Below are 18108 nucleotides of genomic sequence, written 5' to 3'. Positions count from 1 at the left end.
TTCATTATGTCTTTGCTACTCCCTTCCCCTTCATATTTAGTATTTACTTACATAATGATTGGACTGACGCCACCTACTGGAGACTTACAGTAGGAAAGCTCCTCCATGAGGAGAAAGCGCCTGAGGGCAAGACATGTGGCTTTTCTTTGGCATCAGGAAGTTACCATTGCTTGTGGGAGGAAGAGGGGGTGAGGCTGGTGCTCTCAGTCTCTTTTGCCAGGACTCTTGTGGAGAGCAGAGCAGAACTGTAGCTCCCTGAGATAGATAGATGAATCTAGGCCTTTCTCTTTCTCTTCACCAAATTCTTATTCTCCTTAATAAGTGCTTAAAAGTCTAACTCTTGCTAAAGCTTATAATTTATTGGCAACCACTCATTAGATATTTTAGACAGACTAGCTAGAATTTTAGCACCTTACACTTATCAGTGAAATATGTAAATATGTTATCTCCCCATCTTCTCCCACCCCTTGTAGGATATAAATTATTGAGGACAAGACTATTTCTATTATATATTTTGGTATCCCTAGTCTCTATAATAGCTCCTGGCACATAGTAGGCATTTAATAAATTTTTGTTGAATTAATGATCTCCACAGCATCTGTCCTTCCAGCTGTTGTTCTAGAGTACAAAAAATAAGGTCCATGGACTCATGTCTTCAGAAAACATTGCTGAGTTCTCTGAACTTATTTTATCCCCAGATTCAATAGGAAGTGGAAATGTAGAATTGTTCAACCTAATGCAAATGTTTGAACCTTATTTCCCCTGTGTAATAGAAAGCTAAAACGGGGCCAATAACTATAAATATCATGATAGTAGTCATATGGAGATGTATTCTCTCCGGTGACTAAATCCTTTAAATTAAGAAGCAAGTGAAGTACTTTATAAGAGGCACCATAATTCTTTGAAGTCCCTTGGGAACCAGCACACTCGGTCTCCAGCCTACCTTTCCAGATTTATTTCACATTATTGCCCCCTCTCTCACTGTATGTTCCAGCCAAACTGGCTATTGTCTGTTCCCTGAACTTGTCACTGTATATGTGACCTTGGTCCCTTTTCACAAGCTGCTCCCTATTTCTGGAATGCATGCCTTTATCAGTCCTACTATTAAGAATTGCAAGTTTCCTTCATGGCTCAACCCACGTGCTCCGTATTCAGAAGATTCTTTCCTGACCCTGCTGGTAGCTATTGCTCTTTCCTTGCTCAGATTTCTGTGTCTTTATCTGTTTACACATCCCAAGAAAAGGTACGTTCTCTGAGAAGGCAAGCAATTTGATATAGGTTATACATCTATAGTCATGCAAAACATGCTTCCATATTGGACATGTGGTAAAAGAAAACATAGACCAAAAAGACTCAATAAAAATAAAGTTAAAAAAATGCTTCAATATGTATTCAGACACCATCAGTTCTTTCTCTGGGGTGGATAACATTTTTCATCATAGCATTTTTCATCTCCTAAGTGACTAATACCATATTCTGCACAGTGTAGTTCTTAAATAAATTACCAAATTTAATTGAATTGAAATCAATTTTAATGTGATTAGGGTTGGGGACCCTAATTTGCTAAGCATGTTAGCTGTGTCCCAGATTTTACTCCATTTCAAATTTATGTTTCTAAAAGGCAATGAGGAATCCTCAAAGATTAAGATCTATTAAAAAACTAGAGGCATTTAGTTTAGAGATGAGAAAACTCAGTAGGAAAATGATATCAAATGTTAAAAGAATTGTCATGAAGAAGAAATTAGACTTTTTCTGTTCTGCTTGGAGAGCATAACTCAGAGTATTGTATGGAAAATGTAAAGAGGCAGATTTAGAATTGGTACAAGGAAAAACTCCTTAACAATCAAAGTCCTACAAAAGTAGAATTCAGAGCCTCAGTAAGTAATGAATTTCCCACAAAGAGAGGTCTTTAAAGAAAACATTGACAACCACTTGTCAGAGATATTGTAGATCATATATATATATATATATATATATATATATATATATATATATATATATATACTTTTGCGGGGTGAGGCAATGAGGGTTGAGTGAATTGCCCAGGGTCACACACGTAGTAAGTGTCAAGTGTCTGAGGCCAGATTTGAACTCAGGTGCTCCTGAATCCAGGGCCAGTGCTTTATCCACCATGCCAACTAGCTTCCCAAATCATAGATTCTCAAACTGGTGTATGTGAATTTTTAAAAAAACATATTTTGATGACTTGATATAATCGATTTCCTAATCTATTAGCATTTATTAAACATCTATTATGTGTCCAGTATTATGGTAAGCACTGGGGATACAAGAAAAAAGGCAAAAAAGACATATGCACACACATGCAAACCCAGAAAATCCCTATTCTCAAGGAGCTTCCACTCTGAGTGATGAGAGAGAGAATGTGCAAACAACTATGCACAAACAAGATGTAAAAAGGATTAATTGGATCCAGTCATAGAGGGACAACCCAAAGATTAAGTAGTACTGGGAAAGGTCTATTGTAGAAGGTAGAACTTTAGCTGAGGGGGCAGCTGGGTGGCTCAGTGGCTAGAGCACCAGCCCTGGAGTCAGGAGGACCTGAGTTCAAATCCAGCCTCAGACACTTAACACTTACTAGCTGTGTGACCCTGGGCAAGTCACTTAACCCCCATTGCCTCACTAAAAGAAAAAGAAAAAAAGAAAAAAAAAAGAACTTTAGCTGAGATTTGAAGGAGGCCAGGAAAGGAAGGAAGTGGAAATGAGGAGGAAGAATGTTCAAGGTATTGGAGCCAGGCAATGAAGATGCCTATGAGTTGGCAGATAAGAGTGTTATATTTGGGGAACACAGCTATGATCAGGAAACCAGTGTCCCTGCATCACCATAGAGGGGAGTAACATATAAGAAGACTTGAGGTAAGAAAATACTATCGATTTTATTTTATTCATTTAAAAATATTATTCTGATGATTAACTGTCAATGACTTAGCTATTCTCAGCAATACAATGATGCAAGTCGACTGAAAGATTTATGACGAAAAATGCTATCCACTCCAGAGAAAGAACTGATGGTGTCTGAATACATATTGAAGCATTTTTTTAACTTTGTTTTTATTGGGTCTTTTTGGTCTATGTTTTCTTTTACAGCATGACCAATATGGAAGCATGTTTTGCATGACTATGCATGGATAACCTATATCAAATTGCTTGCTTTCTCAATGCGAGGGTAGGAATAGAGGGAGGGAAGGAGAGACTTTGACACTCAATTTTAAAAATTGTCTTTATATGGCATAAGGGAGTTCTTATTCAGATAGAGGATATACTAGCTAGGTGACCCTCTGAATTATCTTCCAACTCTGAGATGCCGCATGATTCTGGGTAGGTGATTATAAATCAAAGTTTTTAAGAAGAAGGAAGAGCATAGACTAGACTTCATTAGTCATGAGACATATCAATTTTGAGAACAGAGAATGGAAAAAAGGGACTGAGGAAATTCATGTTGGATGACCTCAATCCATTCACTTGAAGCACTTCTTGTTAACACTACAAATTTGGGAAAGAGTTTTCAGGTTCATCTGATTCTACCTTCTCCTCACACAATGACTTTTAGATATTGACAAAAAGGACTTCTATCTATAAACAATCCATCAATAAACATTCACTAAGCATCTGCTATGTGCTGGGCACTGTGCTAAGTCCTGGGTTTTTATAAAAGAATGGATGACCATTTGTAAATGTTAGAGAGGAGATTTTGGTTCAGGGATAGGTAGAAAGGGATAGTCTGTCAGGTTCCTTCAAATTTCAAAAACAGGTGACTATGACACTTGGCTGAACTCACTTAATAAGCAGACTATTCTGTTTAAGGGGGAGAGGGACAGGAGGAGAGGTATTTAATGATGCCTAGTAAGCACAAGGACTTTGGGGGGAAATTTTAGAGCAGCAAAAACATGCAAATCCATAACAAACTACTTCCATAAATCAAGTATGTAATTCTTAACACTAATCCTAAAGACAGATAGTTTTCCGGTTCCTGGAAGGAGAATGAAGCTAGTTTCAAAACTAATACCTGTATCAGGCACAAGGCCATCAGAGACAAAATAAAGAAAGGAAGAGAGAAGCAAACACCTACTTCCCTGTCTACTTGGAAAGGATCCAAAAGAAGGAAAGTAGAGAACAAAGAAAGATGAACCCTGAGAAAAGCTGTGTCTTGTTAAATATCCCTTTTCTTAGAATTGGCACTTAATAAATGTTTATTAGATTAAATTGAATTAGAAGCCTTTACTACTACTTTCTAGTATGACCAGATCATACATATTTTTTCTCTTCATGTTTAAGTCTATATAGCCTGATCTTTAGCACCTCCTGAGACAGCATTACATATTCTACATTCCAAGCACTAATGTATCTTACAGCAAGACAAAAGACAAGTCCATTTTGAAATATGTAAGTGCAGTGTATTAACAACAACGAGCATCTACCATCTCAGTACAGTCATGTGATCACTCCCTCTCTTCCTTTTCCTTAGACAATATCCTCTTAACCTTTTGGGGGTATATATACCATTGTTAATCTAGATTAATGTAATATAATTAATCTAAGATCAGTTCTCAGAATAATGCTTTAAATGCACAAAATAAAATATATAGGATTATAGGGAAACCAGATATTAAAGTATATCTATATATACACACATATACAGATTTGTATATATATATATATGTGTGTATATATATGTATATATATATATACACACACACACAAACACATACACATACATGCACATACACACATATATATTACCCCATATGGTATATGTATGCATTGTGTATATACATGTATGTGAATATAGATATATGTGTATACGTAGATAATTTGAGTTCCTTTACTCTAATTGGCATTGTGTCCATGAGGGGGAGAGATCATAAAATGTAGACTTTTTTAAAAGCTTAAACAAGACTCATGCAATCTCCAAAGAATCTTTCCTAGTAGCTCTCAGTTGTTTAAATTAAGTCTTGAGGAGATATGTCATTGTCTAGGCAGATTAGTTAAAGATACTGTTACATTTTTAGTTTGGACCAAGGATGCCAATAAAAAGGACAGCTTTACTTAAGTATGCACAACTCACAGAAAGCAAACTCAATCAATTGATCTCCAGAAAGATTCCCAAATATTTCTCACACAGACCATTCCTCACGTCTAGTCCATTTGTGAGTTAAAGGGAAATTAGGGTGTGACATTGAAATCACAACTGTGTTCCAGCTGCCTTTTGAACAGTCACCAATATATTTATTCTCTCCTCCAACAGGATGGGAGGAAGAAGACTATGATAGTTGAGTTACAATTAGTCAGCTGGAGGTGTTCACTGTTGTTTAGCTTAGTTAATACAGAACAGGACATTATTGGGAGTTTTTCTGAGGTTGCGAAGTGGGGGAAGAATTCTCACGGGATCCAGGCCAAGCTGAGGAAACTTTGCAATGTGGTGTTTAGAGGGTGGGATGAATCAGAGATCAAAGAGGCATCAGTGGCTCTTTGGACTCTGAACATCAGAACAACCTTTGGCAACTCTTTGATCTCTTGCTTGCCCTCTGCCCCCAGCCCAGAAGTTGTGGCAGACACAGGAGTAAAAGAGATTTCAGGAAGGGTCAGTAAGTTTGTTGGATAAAAGGCATTTAATGATTTTGTCTACTCTGATATTGAATGAAAAGGGTATATAGTTGTTGCTGAGAAAAGCTTGTAATCCAATCTGGATGGGCTGGAAAAACCTTCCTAGTCCTGGCTAATGCCTTCTCTGCCAAGAGGGATTATTTTTCTATTTTAATTGCCCTCCTAACTTAATGATTTGTTTGTTTATCTGTCCTCATTAGGGGCTTTTAGCATATCAAATGAACATTTAAGATTCATTTAATATTAAGATAAGTATGTTTTCCTATTGGGGGAATGGCACCCTTAGTAAAGGATAGAGTCTTTGATTTGGAGTTGGAAAAACCATGGTTCCAATCCCACTTCTGGCATTGTTAGCTGTGCTACCATAGGCAAATTGTTTTATCTCTTTGACTCTCAGTTTCTTTATTTGTTAAAAAATACAAAACAACACCTCCCCCCAAAAAGGAAGAATAATGCTTGCAATACCTGCCACACAGGGTTATTGTGAAGTTCAAGTGAGATGATGGTTGTTAAGTATTTCTCAAGTTTTTAGGAGCTATTCAGATTATTACACAGGGACATGAAATCATGGCCTGTTGAAGAATTGCAGTACATAAAATTAGGACCTTGTTATTCTACTATAGACCACCCTTTGAGAACTGTGGGCTTCAGGGATCCCTTGAGAAAGAGTCTTGGGATCTAAGGGGATTGGAAGCTTTCAAACTGCTAAGGGATTGAGAGGGAGAGGTAAATAATTTGCATTCCTTGTGGGTTGGTGAAGATCTGGTGGGTAAAAATCCAGATTCTTTCATTAATTCTCTCAAATCAGTCATCTTTTTTTTGTTCTCTAGTATACAGTTTATTCACCTATAAAACAAATGAGTTTAACCAGATGATTACTAAAATGCCTAACAGGTTGATGATCTTTGAGGAAACTATAGTATCTGAATACTTGAAGTCAAAGATCATCCAAAAGCAATGTGTAAGGCAAATTGAGAAGTGGAGGGTGGAGGGTGATGAGTAGGTGGCAACCCATTATACAGAAGGTGTTATGCAGGAGAAGCAGTGTGAAGTAAGTCATCAAAAAATGAAGGAATGGTAAGAAAATAGATGGGATGGTTATGTAACAACTTGAGGAATAAATAATAGGCAGCCCCAATATTCCACTAGAAACCATAATGTTGAGAGAACAAAAAGGAGGCTCCCAGAATGTTGGGTAAAAGCTTTATAGCTTAATTATGGGAAAACATAGCCAAGAATATAAAGGCAACACTGTGCCATGGAAAGATAATTGGCTCTGGAGTCAGAGGTCTTGGGTTCATATCCTCCTTCTGATATTTGCTATCTTTGTGACCTTGATCAAATTATTCAACCTCCCTTGTCCTTACTTTTTCATCTGCAAAATAAAGGGGTTCAGTTAAAAGGATTGACTTCCAGTTCTGTATCTGTGATTTTATGATTGTAAAAGTCACACAGGATGAGCACCCAGGCCTGGGATGTTGCAAGCATCATTGGAAGGAATGCCTTCATTCATAAGATCACATAGCTACTGGAGAATTACTCCACCTACTGTTTCTTCTCCAGACACCACTTTTGTCATATTTCCTCTTTTCAGTTGAATTCTAATATTAATTTTGTTGCCATGAAATATTCAACTTTGTAACATGTTATTTTCATTTCTTTTTCCATACCTTAAAAGACTGCTGATTTCATCAGCATAGGTATTTCCTACATTGGTTGCAAAGGCCTTAATCATTCATCTTCATGAGCTGCTGAGATCAGAAAAATTCTTCAGTTGGTGGCCAAACTTCTGGGAATGAACCTCTATGAACATAGCTAAACTAACTTTAAGTTGACCATTAAAAGCTAGGTGGTATTTTTTTAAATTAATAAAGTATTTTATTTTTTTTTCCATTACATGTAAAGATAGTTCTCAACCTTTGTTTATACAAGCTTTACAATTTCAGATTTTTCTCACTCCCTCCCCTCCCTCTCCCCTCCCCTAGACAGCAGGTAATCCGATATAGGTTTTATATATATATATATATATATATATATGCATAATAACATTAATCCTATTTCTGCATTAGTCATGTCACAAGAGAAAAAAATCGGAGCAATGATGGAAAACCTCAAAATAGAAAAAAAAACAATAGCATCAAAAACAAAAGAAATAGTATGGTTCATTCAGCATCCATACTCCACAGTTCTTTTTTTTTTTTTTCTTGGATTTGGAGATCCTCTTCTATCATGAGTTCCCTGGAACTCTTCTGTACCATTGCATTGGTGAGAAGAATATAGTCCATCACAGTAGATCAACACTCAATGTTGATGTGACTGTGTACAATGTTCTTCTAGTTCTGCTCATCTCACTCATCGTCAGCCCACGCAAGACCCTCCAGGTTTCTCTGAACTCCTCCTGCTCATCATTTCTCATAGCACAATAGTATTCCATTATTTTCATATACCACAACTTGTCCAGTCATTCCCCAATTGATGGGCACCCCCTCAACTTCCAATTCTTTGCCACCACGTAAAGAGCAGCTATAAATACTTTTGTACATGTGGGTCCCTTTCCCCCTTCCATGATCTCTTTGGGAAAAAGACCCAAAAGTGGTATTGCTGGATCAAAGGGTATGCACAGCTTTATCGCCCTTTGGGCATAATTCCAAATTGCTCTCCAGAATGGTTGGATCAGTTCACAGCTCCACCAGTGTTCCAATTTTCCCACAGCTTCTCCAAGATTTATTATTTTCCTTTTTTGTCATTTTAGCCAATCTGATAGGTGTCAGGTGGTACCTCAGAGTTGTTTTTATTTGCATCTCTCTAATCATTAGAGATTTAGAGCATTTTTTCATATGGGAATAGATAGCTTTGGTTTCTCCATTAGAAAACTGCCTGTTCATATCCTTTGACAATTTCTCAATTGGGGAATGACTTGGGTTCTTATAAATTTGATTTAGTTCCCTATATATTTTAGAGATGAGGCCTTTATCAGAAGTACTGGCCTCAAAAATTGTTTCCCAGCTTTCTGCCTCCCTTCTAATTTTGGATGCATTGCTTCTGTAAAAGCTAGGTAGTATTAATATAGTACTTTAAGGTTTGCAATGCATTTTGCATATGTTCTCTCATTTGGTCCTCAAAACATCCTTATGAGGTATTACTATCCTCATTTTGTAGATGATGAAACTGAGGCTGGGAGAGGTTAAGTCACTTTTCCAAGGTCACACAACTAGTAAGTATCTGAGACAGGATTCAAATCCAAGTCTTCCTGATTCCATGTCCAACACTCTACCCACTAAGCCACTTTGCTTTCTCATTAGAAGCCCAAACCATCTTCAGTTCATATCCTCTACAACTTTGGAGGACCTGACAGAGATTGTAATCTTGTGCAATCATTTAACAGAATCTAGGGTCAGATGCTGGAGAAAAATTTATTGGATTTTTTTTTTTGTTTTGGTGAGGCAATTGGGGTTAAGTGACTTGCCCAGGGTCACACAGCTAGTAAGTGTCAAGTGTCTGAGGCTGGATTTGAACTCAGGTCCTCCTGAATCCAGGGCCAGTGCTTTATCCATTGCTCCACCTAGCTGCCCCAGATATTTTAAAAATTATTATTCTTTTAAAAAGCACAACAAACTAAGGTGACCTGTATTTTTGTTATCGCAGATTTCAGCGGTACAATTTGGCCGCCCAAATTAGTTTAAAGTACATAAATCTTGACAAAACTGGCAGAATTTTAACTTTGGGGATCTTGCTACTCTGAGATGTGATTATTAGAAGAAATGAGACTACAGTCCACCTTCATCAGGGAATGTATGTATGCATCAGTTAAATAACCTTTGGGGGTTAAACTTTACAGGCTTTTCTTCCATTTACTTTAATCATACTAATCTTAAATCAGGCACAGAAGAGTTCATCATTTTTCTAAAGGGCAATGAAAATTCTCCTTTCTCATGCTAGCCAGGGGTCTGCCAAAGTACATTTCTGTGCTTGGCTTCCTGAAGTTGCTGTTTCTTAGAAGCTAGATAATCCCTCCTTTCATCTTAACTTTCAAGACAAGGGGTAAGGAAAACAATGAACCATGTGGTTTTATAAGCAAAGCATATGAGCACTAATACATTGGTTAAACTTGAACTATACTATCAAATCAGTCAGTCAATCAACTAGTATATTTTAAGCACTTACTATGCGTCAGGAGCTACACTAAGCCTGAGGAATACAAAGAAAGGCACTTTTATCCCCTGGAACAGGAGAAAGTAGCAATTGTAAATCTCCCTCCCCCAAGTTTAAATTTCAATCCTCAAAGTTTAAATTTAAAACATCCAAGCAAAGTTTTGTAAAGGAGTATAAATACATGCACACATGTATACATGCATATATACACATTCGTATATAAGCATGTATAGAATAATGTGTGTGGATATATGTATTTGTATGTGCATGTTTGCATACATGCATATATGTGTGTATACTTATATGTACAGGCATGCTTGCATGTATGTATGTACATATATCACATAGAGCACCTGGCTACAGTATATATGTTTGTGTATGTCTGTGTGTACATATATAGCCAATCCTCAATTTTTGCAGAGCTAATATTCCTAAAAAATGGTGTAAAAGTCAAAATGCTAATATTGATTCATTGAACCAATTGGGAATAAATAGGGGGTTAGGTTTCCAAGATCACCAAACATTATAATCTTTCACTAGAGATTGCTGAAAATACACTTTTTTCTGCATGTGATCTTTTATAATCAAACATTCATTCTGTTAAATTTACTTTTTCTAACACAGTAACCATGACAAAATCCATAGATTTCAGTACACACAAAATTGGTAACATGTAAAACATTTTTCCTTGCTAGTAATTCCGTAGACTTCTGTGATGTTTTGAACTAACATCTCAAAAAAAATTTGATTTCAGATCATATTCACCTTTCATAACACATGAAATCTTCAATACTATGAATACTGTATTGCAAATAAAAAATTTAAAAATAAAACATGTTTAACCTGAATCTTACTTTCCACTGTATCCTATTTTAGTACGAGGGCATTGTACTATCTATCATTTCTATATGCCTATCTATCTATCTGTCTGTCTGTCTATCTATCATCTATCTATCTGTCTATCATCTCTATCTATCTATCTATCTATCTATCTATCTATCTATCTATCTATCTCTCTCTCTCTCTCTCTCTCTATCTATCTATCTCTCTATCTATCTCTCTATCTCTCTATCTCTCTATCTCTCTATCTATCTATCATCTATCCCACTGCAAACCTCTCTACACTGATCATCCTCTGAAAACCAAGGGAGAGGGTGTTGGGATTTTAGTCACTGCTGTAGGAAGTCACTAAAGATTGACAAAGTCTTGACATCACTTCTGATACTTCAACACTCTGTCTCTATTCCTCATAGTCACAAATGTGCACAGTTGCTGACACAGAAATGAAAATGAGGTTATTAGTGAAGTTACACCAATGCTTGAAGTCATGATAATTAAATCCGTGAATATTGAAGATGGGCTGTATATACACATAATACACACAATACATACACACATATATACATGTGCATATATTTATATGCATTTATACACATATACACATCACATACACACACATATAGCTCATATAGCAACCAGATGGCACAGTGGATAGAATAGAGCTGGATTCAAAAAGACCTGAGTTCAATACCAGTCTCAAGCTTTGGGCAAGTCATTTAAGCTCTTTTTTTTTTTGCCTCTGTTTCCTCATTTGTAAAATGGTTATAATAACAACTAACTCCTAGGGTTGTGAGGATCAAATGATATAATAATTGTAAAAAAAAAAAGCATAGCGCCTTGCACATAGTAAGCACTAAATAATTATTAGCTACTAGTATTATCTATACACAATACATATATATATATACACACATGTGCATGTACACATGCATACATATATACACACACACACAGCACCCATTTTATGAACTGCATTGTGCTAGGGGCTGAGGAATAAAAAGAGAAAAAATATTCCCTCTCCTTTAAGGAACTTACACTCTACTAGGAAAATGGGGTGCCATAAACAACATGTACTCAAAGACTTAAGGAAAATTGAGAAGTAGTACTGGGAAGAGGAATGATAGAGCATTTGGCACTTGAATAAAGCTCTCAAGAAAAACAAGGATTCCAAGAGACAAAGATGAAGGGAACCTTCCAAGCATAGGGGATGGTTAATCCAAGCAGATAGGAGTAGAAATGCCTGCTGCTCCAGTTGGGATGGAAAGTAGAGTTCAGAAAGAACAGATGGTAAAGTAAGTCTGCAAAGGTACATTCACACCCAAATTGTGAAAGTCTTTACATTCCATTTTAAGGAGGTGGCATTTCATACTCTAAGCAATTCAGAAGCAACCATGGGTTTTAGAGTAGGAAAAGACTGCTTTCTAACTATTAGCTATATAAATAAAAAGCAATTTAAATTTAATATATTCTATTTTTTCCTCACATGGTAAAACTTTTTAAAACATTTTTTAAGGTTTTGATTTCTTTTATTGGGCAGAGCAATGAGGGTTAAGTGATGTGCCCAGGGTCACACAGCTAGTAAGTGTCAAGTGTCTGAGGCCAGATTTGAACTCAGGTCCTCCTGAATCCAGGGCCAGTGCTTTATCCACTATGCCACATAGCTGCCCCATTTTTAAGTTTTGAGTTCCTGATTCTATCACTCTCTTCTTCTGTTTCTCCTCCCCTACCTCTCCCTGAGACTGTAAACAGGTTATACATATGCAATCATGTAAAACATTTCCATATTAGTTATTTTGTACAAAAAGTCTCTAAAAAAAAGAATGAAAGTTAAAAAAAATAGCATGTTTCAGTCTGTATTCAGATAATATTGGTTCTTTCTTTGGAGGTGGTTAGTATGCTTCATCATTAGCTCTTTGGTGGATCATTGTAATCCTGAGAATAGCTAAATCATTCACAATTTATCATATAATATTGCTTTTACCATATAGAGTGTTCTCCTGTTTCTGTTCAGTTCACTTTGATTCAGCTCATGTAGCGCTTACCAAATTTTTCTTCAATCATCCTGTTTGTCATTTCTTTTTTGGGGGGGGCAGGGGAGGAAAGGGTGGGGGGAAATGGAGGTTAAATGACTTGCCCAGGGTCACACAGCTAGTAAGTGTCAAGTGTCTGAGGCCAGATTTGAACTCAGGTCCTCCTGAATCTGGTACTAGTGCTTTATCCACCATGCCACCTGTCTGCCCCATGTTAAGGGCTAAAATTCTAGATAGTCTGTCTAAAATATCTAATGAGTTGTCACCAATAAGTTATAAGCTTTAGCAAGAGCTAGACTTTTAAGCATTTATTAAGGAGAACAAGAATTTGGTAAAGAGAGAGAGAAAGGCCTAGATTCCTATCTATTAAAGGGAGAGTGCATTTCTAGCTCCCTTCTCCACCAGCGTCCTCAGGAAAAGAGCCCGATTCACCCAGCTTCCCCTTCTTCCTCCCACCAGCAAATGTCACTTCCTGACGCCAAAGAAAAGACCCATGGTCTTGCTCTCAGAGACGTTCATTTAAAGTCTCTGAAAGTCTTTTCTCAGATGTCCTCTAGGTGTAGTCGTGGAATGGAAGTCTTTTCAGGGGTTGATGTGTGGATGCTGGTAATCAGCCAGGAAAATTTCCTACAAAATTGAGCTTAACACAACTTTAAAATAGCTTTGTCAATAATCAAATCAAACAATGAAAGTTCTCAAAAACATGTCTAAGGGAATTCAGAATCTTAGTTGTTACACATGAAACATATAATAAAACAAAAATTAAAACATTTTTTAAAATTATTATTACTATAGTCCCCCCTTATGGAGGGTAAATTGAAAAGACAATTGATACGATATTAATTTTTTAAAAATAATTTTTATCTTGTTTCATCACCTTTTGTATCATCTGCCTAATTATCCTCATGCCATTATGAGAAATTAAAAATCTAATATAATTGGTAACAGATGTCAAGGCCAAATTCAACACTGTTATTTATCATGACACCTGAGATAATTATGGGGGTTACCATAAAAGAACAGAGAAATGATGGGATATGAGCATTCCCACGCTTGAACAATATATACTGCCCATGCAGTATGCCAGGCTTTAAATAGGTGGATGGAATATATGTCCATGCCACCAAACATATTGAAGGATACTGAGTCAGACTTAATCAGATTCATGGGATTGAGATGTCAATGGCATCAGGCATATAGGAGGGGGCATAGAAGTCAGGCATAGAATGAGATGGGTGCGATGAATACTTCCAGCCATCTGTACAATATTGTGGGAAAAAAGAGAATAAAATATTAAACCAAGAGAATCCAACCTCAACATTGTCAAAAGCTGTTCCCTCGGCCATACCTTGACTTCATGCATGTCTCCCCTCATGTGACAGTTCAGTGTCTGCTCTTCCATGTATTTCTCTTGTGATTGGATGGCATCTTGGCCAACTGGCATCTGATAACTCAGAATAAAGGCAATTGTCTTAAATGATAAATTCCCATAATCCAAGTCTCATATGCATTTAAAAATTGAGGATAATAAATGATTGCAAAAAATTTGAATATATCTTGACTCAGAATATAATATATAATTATGAAACAATTTCAAATAATACCCCTTTTTTTACTTAGTATACAATTACTTTTCTGAAAAATCAGAACAAATTTAAATACAAGTTAAAGCACAACACAATCTCAAAGAAAACTTTTTTTGAAAAAAGACAACTTTTCCAAACGTTTCCCTCTTTTTGTTTTTTGGAATATGCTTATCAAAAAAAAAAATACTTCTAGAATCAATTTACACTTGCCATGGCAACCAATTTGCCAGGGAAATGCTTTAAAGAGTTTGATCAAATCCATTGAGAGAAAAATAACCAAAACAAATAACTCAGAATATGGGAGCACAATACTTCCAGAATTAACATTGTATTATGAAATCAAAACCATCTTGCAATGTTTCAAAATTGGATAGATGAATGAATAGAAGAAAATACACATGGAACAATAAAAAACAATGAAATTCAAACTAAGGAAGTCTAAATGAATAGGAACTTAATATTAATAAGAGTATTATAAAATATAAACTTGATCACATGACTATAAAAAGCTCTTACAAATATTCTCCTTGTTTTAAAAACTAAGTATAAAACACAATCTCAAAAGCATGAAAATCTCTATGAAAATAAACCCATACCATTAATTCCAAAATGTAGATTTAATAGTATAGAAATCCTATGTAACCTCTGAACTGATACTATTACTCTGAGTGAATTCAGAACACTTTTGATTCCGGTAGTTAAAATCCCCAATACTCATATCAATACCTTGCTGCTCACTTCTACATTTCTGTACAATATATACCCTTCCACGGCAAAAGAAGCAGAGTCTTGAATTATGTTGATGATTGTCATTCTTATTCAGCTTAGGTTTTTCTTCTTTAACCCCTCTATATTATCTGTCAGTCTTTTCACCATACAAATGCTTTATAAGATTGCTAATTAAAGACAAAAGCAGATTAGCACAATTATGAACAAAACGAGCATATCTGGAATTTAAAGGGCTTTATGAGGTTGAGTCAGAAGCACAGCCAGGCCAGGGAAGGGCTGAGTCTGAAGCTGCAAATGCAGGTAGAGAAAGCTGCTTATGGGCATCAGATCTCTGGACTTCCCCAGCAGGGGAAGCAATGGGCTTGGCCATGGGAGGAGTAGAGGGTGGGGTCTGGAAAGGAGGGAGGGACCAGGGCAATTTGAATCAGACTTGATTTTGAACTCAGGCCTGGATTCCTGTTTCCCTTACTTTGCCTCCAGGTGCTAGGGGAGTAAAACTTCTAGAGGGTGGGTCGTTGCCTCCAGGCATGCAAAATTTGAGCAACAATTAGTGTTAGAACTTGGAAAAGCTGAGGGAATCTCTTTCAGGTTTCTCGGGAAAAAGCATGGCTAGGAGAGGGGGGAGGATGAGCACCTTGCTGGCTCCTCCAACAAAAATAAAAATAAAAATAGAAAATCCACAAAACAAAGCATTACATGATCTTATCTCCCATTTGTCTGGTTAAACAGACTAAAATCAAAAATAGGGTAATTAAGGAGTTTAAAAGGTCCATTTGAAAAATTTAAAGGGAAAACACACCCGGCAATTCAGCAGTATTTCGGATTTAAAGGGACAGGGTAGGGGAAATTTCTTACCCAACCGGAAGATCAAAGAGTGAGGTTCACCTTTCCTCTTTGTGGTCAGCCATCTGTTAAAGGCTAAAATTCTAGCTAGTCGGTCTAAAAATCTAATGAGTGGTCACCAATAAATTATAAGCTTTAAGCAAGAGTTAGGCTTGTAAGCATTTATTAAGGAGAATAAGAATTTGGTAAAGAGAGAGAGAAAGGCCTAAATTCCTACCTATTAAGAGGGAGAGTGCATTTCTAGCTCCCTTCTCCACCAGCATCTCAGGAAAAGAGCCGAGTCAGAGCGCCCAGCTCCCCATCCTTCCTCCCACCAGTAAACGTCACTTCCTGATGCCAAAGAAAAGACCCATGGTCTTACCCTCAGAGACGTTCGCCTCATGGTGCAGCTTTTCTACAGTATGTCTCCAACAGCTGGCGTCCATTCCAATTGTTACAACCCGTGCTTGTCATTCTTATAGCACAATAATATTCCATCATGAATTCAAGGCACTTGATACATTAAAACACAAACAAACCTCTAAAATTAGCAGGTTTTCAGTATAATTATCCAAATTAAAGAAAGGAAACATAATAGTCATAAAATATACTAGAATGTTATACAGAAGCATTTTTTATATAAGTTGGAATATTGTAAATATTCTATACATATAAAATAAAAGTGGTACATTAATTCAAATAGAGAAAAAGCAGTTTTACAAAAAGACCCAGATGTGTGAGCCATTCTTATCTGAATCCTGAAGACCTTGATGCTTTTTGTTGTACCAAAAAAGGTTCTGCGCTTTTGAGGGATGTCATGTTTATTTTATTTTATTTTTGAAAGAACAGAGAGTTTTTCTCTAGAATACAGAGGAAAGATGACATAAAAATCTGACATTTTCCACTTCTGTTTTACTTTCTGAGGCATTGCTTTAAAATTCTCTAGAATCTAATGTTTTACCCCTTTAAAAATAATGGAAGAATTGCCCCATTTCAAGATTTATCTAAATCATAACTAAAATCACTGAACTGAAGGATAAGGACAGAAAACAAAGGCAATTTTTGGTTCATCTTTAGGAAGAAAAGAAATTCATAATAATAAATCCAGAGTTTACAGAGGATCCTAGGGTACCCATTCTATTGTAACTACTAACTACCATATTGTAGGTGAAACTACTAACTACATATCTAAAAAACAATTTTTAAAAAGTGGAACAGGAAATTATGATAATTTAGAAGAGAAGCCATTCAGACAGAATGATGATGATCTTATTGAATCTAAGCACCCGTGTTTTAAATAATTTTGGGAGAATACAGGGCCAAATCTAAAACCTGATCAAACAGTAATTAATTTGGGGGAACAACATTCTATGACCCAACTATTGTTCTGGGCTGAAATTTTAAAAAAAAATGCATTTGTTAAACCTCTGATCACAATATCTGTGAATAATATATGGTGAACTTCTGTGTGTAGGAAGCAATGCAAAACATTTGACTTGAAAGGATGCATAACTATGGAAAACTTTATGTATTTTGATGGGAAGCTTTCAACTTTAGGGAAGGTGGACTAGAGACAAGTGGAAAAATAGTCACAAAGCATTTGGAAGGTCTCGGTTTAAATTTATTTCCAAATAGTTATATGGCGTAGCAAGGCTAGTGTGGTTGGAATATAGCTTTAAGGGATAACATAAGCAATAGCTTTGAGGCTTTTAAGAAATATAAACAATCTAGAGAAAGGAGCATTGGGAAATCTACAAAAATAATCAAAAGGAAACGAGAAGGAAATTTTATTTGGAAGAACAAAGAGAAATATTAGGCCTCCCATATTTTTTGCAAACATTTAGCCACTGGCCAAGTGTCCTTTTACTTACATTTGTAGTAGATTGAAGAGGAAAGAGAGATGGGGTCCTTTGGAAAGATGAGAGGAGAATGTGTGGATTAGGACAGATTTATTAATCTTTCCTTTTTCTTCGTAAACAGATGAATATAGAATGGAGAAGGGGCTAAAATGGTTCAAACTTTATTGTAATAGAGGATTACTTTTTATCATAATTCTGAAATGAAAAAGGAAATAGTTTATAGCATTTCTTTAAGCATATCTGAATAAATATATTTTCAAAGTGCAATTTTGATAGAAGTCAAAAGAAAAAAGAATAAAACAAAGTCTCAACCTTATTAAAAAAAAATTGTAAATGGACATCACTTCTAAAAACAGAAAAGGATAGCTCTGCCAAAGCCTGAGTTCTGTTTCACTAATCTCTTAAGTACTTGATCTAATCTCTCTAATGATTGCTAAGAACAGGTTATACAATGCCTCCACAGTATAA

Source organism: Dromiciops gliroides, chromosome 1 (assembly GCF_019393635.1).
Source record: "Dromiciops gliroides isolate mDroGli1 chromosome 1, mDroGli1.pri, whole genome shotgun sequence".
Lineage (NCBI taxonomy): Eukaryota > Metazoa > Chordata > Mammalia > Microbiotheria > Microbiotheriidae > Dromiciops > Dromiciops gliroides.
The sequence above is the reverse complement of the archived record's forward strand: the minus strand, read 5'-3'. Positions refer to the sequence as shown.